The following is a 9760-nucleotide window of genomic DNA, read 5'->3' as shown; positions in this document are numbered from 1 at the left end:
ATATTCAAGGACATAAAACAAGGTGCAAAACGTTCGTGTTCTAAAGGTATTAAAATCATAGACTCTCTTCTCTTATCACTGTAGAATTATGTTAGAAATAAGTATCAAAATATACTTTAAAATAACCCACATGTTTTCAAGGGCAATGTGACATTTACCAACAGAGATCTTTGACTTAGCCATCAAAAACCTCAGGAAGTAAAAAGACTGAAAAGAGACAGAGGGTGATTGCAGAGAAGAAAGCATTTAAATGAGAAATTACATCAAAATGAGATATTGATAGCAAATATACTTTTAATACCCTGTGTATTGGGAAATTAAATGTCCACTTTTGAATGAGGGATGTATCTAAGAAACCATAACAAGGGAAATTAGAAAATATTTAAAACAGAATAAAATTGAAAAGATAATTTATCTGTGTGTTGATTTTAAATCTTTCAACTTTACTATATTCATTGATTAGCTCTAGTAATTTTCTGGTGGAGTCTTTAGGGTTTTCTTTTTTTCTTTTTTAAATATTTACAAAGATGTTTAATAGCATTCTTTTCTATTAAAAAACAAAGTTCAAATGCCCAACAATAATGATGTTTAATACTTTATACATATATATATATATATAAATAAAGACTGCAAAGTAGACACTGGATTTAAATAAAGATATTACAGGTATAAGTCATTTTAATTTGTATTATGAATAAATAAGAAAAAAGTGGCTAAAAAGAACAGCAGAGATTTTCCAACAGTCTTTAATTTGGAACCCCCCCTCCCCAACCGAGCTTACTTCCCATCATTAGACCAAAATGATGACTGCCAGGCAATTACAGCACAGAACCAGCCCTGGTTCAGAGGAAGTCATGTTTGGCCTATGGCTCCAGAAGTTTTATCCTAAGCTGGTTCCAGCTTCAGAAGTACAAAGTGCCTTTGGTCACTTGAGGCTCTTAAAAAAGCATCAACTAGTGCCACTAGCCACCAGAGAAGAGGCTCTCATTAGATTGCAAACTGGTTATTTATTTTTCAAAAATCAAAGGAAGAAACCTATCTGTTATCTGAACCAGGCCATCCTAGGAATGGACTTAAAATTTCTATTCAACTTTTAGCTAATATAGGAAATTATAGATAAATTAATGTAAACTCCCAACACAGGTGTGAGGCTTAACCAGCAGCTTCTGAGTTCTGGTCTATACAGTTCAGAAAAAACCTCTGCCTTAAAAGGTCTGACTACTAACACTGTAGCCCTAGAAGCCTCTGCAAATGAGACGTTGCCAGCTACCAATGGTCGGACACATAGTGTCCAGCACCAGTCATTGGGTCCTCCCTCCTCCATAGTGTCACAAGCAGGATCCATGTGAGGGGAGCAGCCCATACTCCTGGAGGATGGCTGAAGTACTTTCAAGGGCACAACCAGGACGAATGATGCCAAACTTTCCAGGCACAGACAAGTCAACCACAGTTGAGCCTAGTCGACACTCTGGGCTCTGGCTGTCCCCAGTTGGTCCCCAATCAATGATCAAGGACAAGTGAGGCCACAAGTCCTGGAATTCCTCAACATTCAGAGAGCTGGACTGGGAGCTGAGGTTGGCGCTGGTGAGAGCGAGTGGCCCCCCAAACACCTGGGCCAAGTCCTGCATGAAGGCATGGTCAGGAATCCGGATGCCTACAAGAGGAGTGAAAGGATTCAGGTCCTTGTTGAGCTCCTCGGTGCGTTCCATCACCAGGGTCATTGGTCCTGGCAACAGGTCCTTCAGGAGCCCCTCAGGTACTCTCACATGGCAGTATCTGTAGACGTCGGCCACGCGGCCGAGGCATACGGCCAGAGGCTTGGTCTCACTGGGCCCTTGACACGGTACAGGGCGCCCAGTGCTTCCGAGCAGCTCGCCGAGCAGGCCAGGCCGTACAGTGTATCGGTGGGGACGGCCACCACGGCGCCGGCGCGCAGCTCGGCCAGGGCGGCCCGCAGCGCCTCGGTCCAGCCGCCACGCTCCGGGTTTGCGGCCCGCACGGCCCCGCTCCCCGGAGCCGCAACAGCCGGCCTTGGCGGGCGAAGGAGGTGACCGCTGTGGGCGGAGCCCGCTGGCCCCTCGCTCAACCCCATGCTGGCAGCCTCTGCGGCCCTTAGACCCTGCACAGACGGGGCCGGAGACATCTGCCCCAGCCCACTTCCTCTTTAGTGTTTTCTTTGTAGAGAATCATGTCACCTGCAAACAGTGAGAGTTTTACTTCTTTCCCAATCTGGATTCCATTTATTTCTTTTGATTCTCTGATTGCTGTGGCTAAAACTTCCAAAACTATGTTGAATAGTAGTGGTGAGAGTGGGCATCCTTGTCTTGTTCCTGACTTTAGGGGAAATGCTTTCAATTTTTCACCATTGAGGATAATGTTTGCTGTGGGTTTATCATATATGGCTTTTATTCTGTTGAGGTACGTTCCTTCTATGCCTACTTTCTGGAGGGTTTTTATGATAAATGGATGTTGAATTTATATGATTTTTATCTTTCAATTTGTTAATGTAGTGTATCACATTGATTGATTTGCGAATATTGAAGAATTCTTGCATCCCTGGGATAAAGCCCACTTGGTCATGATGTATGATCTTATAAATATGTTGTTGAATTCCATTTGCTAGAATTTTGTTAAGGATTTTTGCATCTATGTTCATCGGTGATATTGGCCTGTAGTTTCCTTTTTTGTGGCATCTTCGTCTAGTTTTGGTATTAGGGTGATAGTGGACTTATAGAATGAGTTTGGAAGTTTACCTTCCTCTGCAATTTTCTGGAAGAGTTTGAGTAGGGTAGGTGTTAGCTCCTCTCTAAATTTTTGGTAGAATTCAGCTGTGAAGCCAACTGGTCCTGGGCTTTTGGTTGTTGAAAGAATTCTGATTACAGTTTCATTTTCTGTGCTTGTGATTGGTCTGTTCAGTTCGGTTCAGTTCAGTTCAGACGCTCAGTCATATCCAACTCTTTGCGACCCCATGAAACAGCACGCCAGGCCTCCCTGTCCATCACCAACTCCCGGAGTACACTCAAACCTATGTCCATCGAGTCGGTGATGCCATCCAGCCATCTCATTCTGTGTCATCCCCGTCTCCTCCCACCCCCAATCCTTCCTAGCATCAGACTGTTTTCCAGTGAGTCAACTCGTCACATGAGGTGGCCAAAGTATTGGAGTTTCAGCTTTAGCATCAGTCCTTCCAATGAACACCCAGGGTTGATCTCGTTTAGGATGGACTGGTTGGATCTCCTGGCAGTCCAAGGGACTCTCAAGAGACTTCTCCAGCACCACAGTTCAAAAGCATCAATTCTTCGGCTATCAGCTTTCTTCACAGTCCAACTCTCACATCTATACATGACCACGGGAAAAACCATAGCCTTGACTAGACGGACCTTAGTTGGCAAAGTAACGTCTCTGCTTTTTAATACGCTATCTAGGTTGGTCATAATTTTCCTTCCAAGGAGTAAGCGTCTTTTAATTTCTTGGCTGCAGTCAGCATCTGCAGTGATTTTGGGGCCCCCAAAAATAAAGTCTCACACTGTTTCCACTGTTTTTCCATCTATTTCCCATGAAGTGTTGGGACCAGATGCCATGATCTTCGTTTTCTGAATGTTGAGCTTCAAGCCAAACTTTTCACTCTCCTCTTTCACTTTCATCAAGAGGCTCCTGAGTTCCTCTTCACTTTCTGCCATAAGGGTGGTGTCATCTGCATATCTGAGGTTATTGATATTTCTTCCGGCAATCTTGATTCCAGCTTGTGCTTCTTCCAGCCCAGTATTCCTCATGATGTACTCTGCATAGAAGTTAAATAAGCAGGGTGATGTTATACAACCTTGACGTACTCCTTTTCCTATTTGGAATCAGTCTGTTGTTCCATGTCCAGTTCTAACTGTTGCTTCCTGACCTGCATACAGGTTTCTCAAGAGGCAGGTCAGGTGGTCTGGGATTCCCATCTCTTTCAGAATGTTCCACAGTTTATTGTGATCCACACAGTCAAAGGGTTTGGCATAGTCAATGAAGCAGAAATAGATGTTTTTCTGGAACTCTCTTGTTTTCTCCATGATCAAATGGATGTTGGCAATTTGATATCTGGTTCCTCTGCCTTTTCTAAAACCTGCTTGCACATCTGGAAGTTCACGGCTCACATATTGCTGAAGCCTGGCTTGGAGAATTTTGAGCATGACTTTACTAGCGTGTGAGATGAGTGCAATTGTGCGGTAGTTTGAGCATTCTTTGGAATTCCCTTTCTTTGGGATTGGAATGAAGACTGACCTTTTCCAGTCCTGTGGCCACTGCTGAGTTTTCCAAATTTGCTGGCATATTGAGTGTGGCACTTTCACAGCATCATCTTTCAGGATTTGAAATAGCTCAATTGGAATTCCATCACCTCCACTAGCTTTGTTCGTAGTGATGCTCTCTAAGGCCCACTTGACTTCACATTCCAAGATGTCTGGTTCCAGGTGAGTGATCATGCCATCGTGATTATCTTCATCGTGAAGATCTGTTTCGTACAGTTTTTCTGTGTATTCTTGCCACCCCTTCTTAATATCTTCTGCTTCTGTTAGGTCCATACCATTTCTGTCCTTTATCGAGCCCATCTTTGCATGAAATGTTCCCTTGATATCTCTAATTTTCTTGAAAAGATCTCTTGTTTTTCCTATTCTGTTGTTTTCCTCTATTTCTTTGCATTGATCGCTGAGGAAGGCTTTCTTATCTCTCCTTGCTATTTTTTGGAACTCTGCATTCAGATACTTATATCTTTCCTTTTCTCCTTTGCTTTTCACTTCTCTTCTTTTCACAGCTATTTGTAAGGCCTCCTCAGACAGCCATTTTGCTTTTTTGCATTTCTTTTCTATGGGGATGGTCTTGGTCCCTGTCTCCTGTGTAAGATTTTCTATTTCTTCCTAGTTCAGTTTTGGAAAGTTATACTTTTCTAAGAATTTGTCCATTTCTTCCAAGTTGTCCATTTTATCTGCATATAATTGCTGATAGTAGTCTCTTATGATCCTTTGTATTTCTGTGCTATCCATTGTGATTTCTCCATTTTCATTTCTAATTTTGTTGATTTGATTCTTCTCCCTTTTTTTTCTTGATGAGTCTGGCTAGTGGTTTGTCTGTTTTATTTATCTTCTCAAAGAACCAGCTTTGGGTTTGTTGATTTTTGCTGTGGTCTCCTTTGTTTCTTTTGCATTTATTTCTGACCTAATTTTTATGATTTCTTTCCTTCTACTAACCCTGGGTTGCTTCATTTCTTCTTTGTCTAGTTGCTTTAGGTGTAGAGTTAGGTTATTTATTTGATTTGTCTCCTGTTTCTTGAGGTAGGTTTGTATTGCTATGAACCTTCCCCTTAGAACTGCTTTTACTGAATCGCATAGGTTTGGGGTTATTTTGCTTTCATTTTCATTCATTTCTATGCATATTTTGATTTATTTTTTTATTTCTTCTGATTTTTTGGTTATTCACAAGTGTGTTCTTTAGCCTCCATATGTTTGTGTTATTAATAGTTTTTTTTTCCTGTAGTTGATATCTAATCTTACTTCATTGTGATCAGAAAAGATGCTTGAGATGATTTCAATTTTTTTGAATTTACCAAGGCTAGATTTATGTCCCAGGATGTGATCTATCCTGGAGAAGATTCCATGTGCACTTGAGAAAAAGGTCAAATTCGTTGTTTTAGGGTGAAATGTCTTATAGATATCAATTAGGTCTAACTGGTCCATTGTATCATTTAAAGTTTTTGTTTCCTTGATAATTTTTTGTTTAGTTGATCTACCCATAGGAGTGAATGGGGTATTAAGGTCTCCCACTATTATTGTGTTATTGTTAATTTCCCCTTTCATATTTGTTAGCATTTGCTTACATATTGCAGTGCTCCTATGTTGGATGCATATATGTTTATAATTGTTATATCTTCTTCTTGTATTGATCCTTTGATCATTATGTAGTGTCCTTATTTTTCTCTTTTTACAGCCTTTATTTCAAAGTCTATTTTATGTAATATGAGTATTGCTACTCCTGCTTTCTTTTGGTCTCCATTTGCGTGAAATATCTTTTTCCAGCCTTTCACTTTCAGCCTGTATGTGTCCCTAGGTTTGAGGCAGGTCTCTTGTAGACAACATACATAGGGGTCTTGTTTTTGTATCCATTCAGCCAGTCTTTGTCTTTTGGTTGGGGCATTCAACCCATTTACATTTAAGATAACTATTGATAAGTATGATCCTGTTGCCATTTACTTTGTTGTTTTGAGTTCGAGTTTATAAACCTTTTCTGTGTTTCCTGTCTGGAGAAGATCCTTTAGCATTTGTTGAAGAGCTGGTTTGGTGGTGCTGAATTCTCTCAGCTTTTGCTTGTCTGTAAAGCTTTTAATTTCTCCTTCATATTTCAATGAAATCCATGCTGGGTACAGAAATCTGGGTTGTATGTTTTCTCTTTCATCACTTTAAATATGTCCTGCCATTCCCTTCTGGCTTGAAGAATTTCTATTGAAAGATCAGCTGTTATCCTTATGGGGATCCCATTGTGTGTTATTTGTTGTTTTTCCCTTGCTGCTTTTAGCATTTGTTCATTTTGTTTGATCTTTGTTAATTTGATTAATATGTGTCATGGGTGTTTCACCTTGGGTTTATCCTGTTTGGGACTCTGGATTTCTTGGACTTGGGTGGCTATTTCCTTCCCCATTTTAGGGACATTTTCAACTATTATCTCCTCAAGTGTTCTCTCGTGGCCTTTCTTTTAGTCTTCTTCTACTGGGACTCCTATGATTCGAATGTTGGGGCATTTGACATTGTCCCAGAGGTCTCTGAGGTTGTCCTCATTTATTTTAATTCTTTTTTCTTTTTTCCTCTCTGCTTCATTTATTTTCACCGTTCTGTCTTCCACATCACTTATCCTATCTTCTGCCTCAGTTATTCTACTGTTGGTTCCCTCCACAGTGCTTTTGATCTCAGTTATTGCATTATTCATTTTTGATTGACTCTTTTTTATTTCTTCTAGGTCCTTGTTAAACATTTCTTGCATCTTCTCAATCCTTGTCTCCAAATTATTTCTCTGTAACTCCATTTTGTTTTCAAAATTTGGGATCAGTTTTACTATCATTATTCTGAATTCTTTTTCAGGTAGACTTCCTATCTCCTCCTCTTTTGTTTGGTTTGGTGGGCATTTGTCATGTTCCTTTACCTGCTGAATATTTCTCTGCCTTTTCGTCTTGTTTAGATTGCTGTGTTTGGGGTTGCCTTTCTGTATGGTGGAAGTTTGTGGTTCCTCTTTATTGTGGAGGTTCCTCCCTGTGGGTGGGGTTGGACGAGTGGCTTGTCAAGGTTTCCTGGTTAGGGAAGCTTACGTCGGTGTTCTTGTGGGTGGAGCTGGATCTCTTCTCTCTGGAGTGCAATGAAGGGTCCAGTAGTGAGTTTTGAGGTATCTATGGGTTTGGTGTGACTTTTTGCCGCCTGTATTTTTATGCTCAGGGTTATGTTCCTACTTTGTTGGAAAATTAGTTTGCTGTGTTTTGCTCTGTGACTTGTTGGCTCTTGGGTGGAGCTTGGTTTCAGTGTAAGTATGGAGGGTTTTGGATGAGCTCTTGTCAATTAATGTTCCCTGGAGTCAGGAGTTTTCTTGTGTTCTCAAGTTTTGGATTTAATCCTCCTGCCTCTGGCTCTCAGTCTTATTCTTACAGTAGCCTCAAGATTTCTCCATCCATACAGCACTGATGATAAAATATGTAGGTTAATGGTGAAAAGATTCTCCACAGTGGGGGACACCCAGAGAGGTTCCTAGAGTTACATGAAGAAGAGAAGAGGGAGGAGGGAGATAGAGGTGACCTGGGGGAGAAAAAGGAGAGTCAAAAGGGGAGAATGCAATCAAGCCAGCAATCACACTCCTAAGTAAGAATGGGTACTGAAGATTGGATTCTTAAAGGTACAAAATTGATAACAAATACCAAAATGCAAAGATTAAAAATCTAGAGTAGAAGTTAGACTCTCAAAAATACAATATTAAAAAAAAAATTCCAAAAGTTATTTTAAAAATACATGACATTTGCTTTAAAAATAGGGTCTTTTTTCAAGGTAATAGTAGGTTTTAAAAATGAAAATTAAAGGAGTAATAAAGGACTTAAAATAAAATTTTAAATGATAATAGTAAAATATATCTAGGAATTTCTCTGGAGCTGTTTATGGCAGTGTGGGGTCAGTTCAGTTTCAGATAGATACTGGTTTCAACTTATACTTCTTCTCAAGGTCTATAGGTCCCTTCCAATTTAGCCAGTGCTAACTACGGGGTTTTAATCTGCTGTACCTGTTACTTCTCTCTTCTTTGTTTGTTTTGACTTCCTCTGTTTGCAACTCTCTTCAGTATCTAACTTCCACCGTGACACAAGGGGGCGAATGTGGTGATTTATTTAGGCTCACTTGTTCTGTTGTGCTGCAGGGAGGGAGGAACACTGAAAACAAATATTACTGACTTGTGTGGGGATTGCTCGCAGTGTCTGGGCCACACTGGGTTTGCCCCTGCTCATGGCATATGTGGTTTCCCGGTCTGCACTGCTCAGGCTCCAGGTTGCTCTGCCGGGGAACTGTCTAAAGTGGGTCCTGGGTTGCATGCACTTCCCAGGTCTATGCCACTCAGGTTCAGGTTCTCGGGTACTCCACAAAGGCACAGACTCAGTTGGGCCTGCGTTTTGTGCCCTTCCCAGGTCCAAGCAGCTCAGGGAACCAGGTGCTTGGTGAGCGCGCTCTCCCCAGGTTGGAGGGGGTGCCTTTTATTGCCTCTCCCATCCCACCCACTAGGTTTCCCGGTGCGCAGCGGGCGCACCATCTCAGGTGTGTCATGTGTGTCCTCTGGGGAGCTGATCTCTGGCTGTGACCCTCCTGGCAGATGTCAACCATCCAGGATCCCAGGAAGACTTGGTTAGCAACTGGGAGCCTGCTCACAGTTTGGTATAGGATGCCATCTCTGGGGGCGAGATTGCCCCTTGCCTTCCTGCTCTGGCTGTCGCCTGCCTGCCTCCCTGCCTCCAGCGGGGGATGGGCTGGTCCGCAGCTGGCTAGCTCTCCTCTGGTGATGGCTCAGTCCTTTGTTCTGTGAACAAGCCTGGCAGTGCCCTAGGTTAGAGCTTTTCATGGGAAAGTTCTCTCTCTCTCTCTTTTTTTTTCCTCTCTTTCTGGCTATCCCACAGTTTGGGTTGCTATCTCACATTAGCTCCCTCAGATTGTCCTCAGGGCATTCAGGCCCAGTCCCTACCCTAAGGAGTGCAGCCCACGCCTCCGTGTTCAGCCCCCACTTGCTGGTGGCAGACGCAAGCCTCTGGGCTACTTCTCCACTGGGAGTTGCAGTTAGTCGTGTAATCTGGGGGTTTTATTTATTTTTTCCTCCCAGTTATGTTGCCCTCTGAGAGTCCAAAACTCCCCACAGACCCACTGGTGAGAGAGTTTCCTGGTGTTTGGAAACTTCTCCTATTTTATGACTCCTTCCCCAGGACGGGTCTCCATCCCTAACTCTTGTCTCTCTTTTTATCTTTTCTATTTTGTCCTACCTCCTTTTGAAGACAATGGGTTGCCTTTCTGGGTGCCTGGTTTCCTCTGCCAGTGTTCAGAAGTTGTTTTGTGGTATTTGCTCAGCTTTCAAATGATCTTTCAATGAATTTGTGGAGGAGCAGGTGGTCTCCCTGTCCTATTCCTCCATCATCTTAGGATCGTCCCCCAATTTTTGAGACTTTTAGCAGTAATACTAGATGTCAGAATAAATGGAACTATATCAAAATTTTGAGTGAATATAA

At 42.1% G+C, this 9760-nt stretch overlaps 1 pseudogene; it reads right to left on the bottom strand.

Annotated features, from left to right (window-relative positions):
- Positions 1-1248: 1248 nt before the first annotated feature.
- Positions 1249-2143, bottom strand: LOC129550198 (threonylcarbamoyl-AMP synthase pseudogene; annotated as a pseudogene).
- Between the last annotated feature and the right edge of the window lie 7617 nt (positions 2144-9760).

This window comes from Moschus berezovskii, chromosome 21, assembly GCF_049115385.1.
Source record: "Moschus berezovskii isolate FMDL1 chromosome 21, NW_MosBer_1.0, whole genome shotgun sequence".
NCBI lineage: Eukaryota > Metazoa > Chordata > Mammalia > Artiodactyla > Moschidae > Moschus > Moschus berezovskii.
The sequence above is the reverse complement of the archived record's forward strand: the minus strand, read 5'-3'. Positions and strand labels throughout refer to the sequence as shown.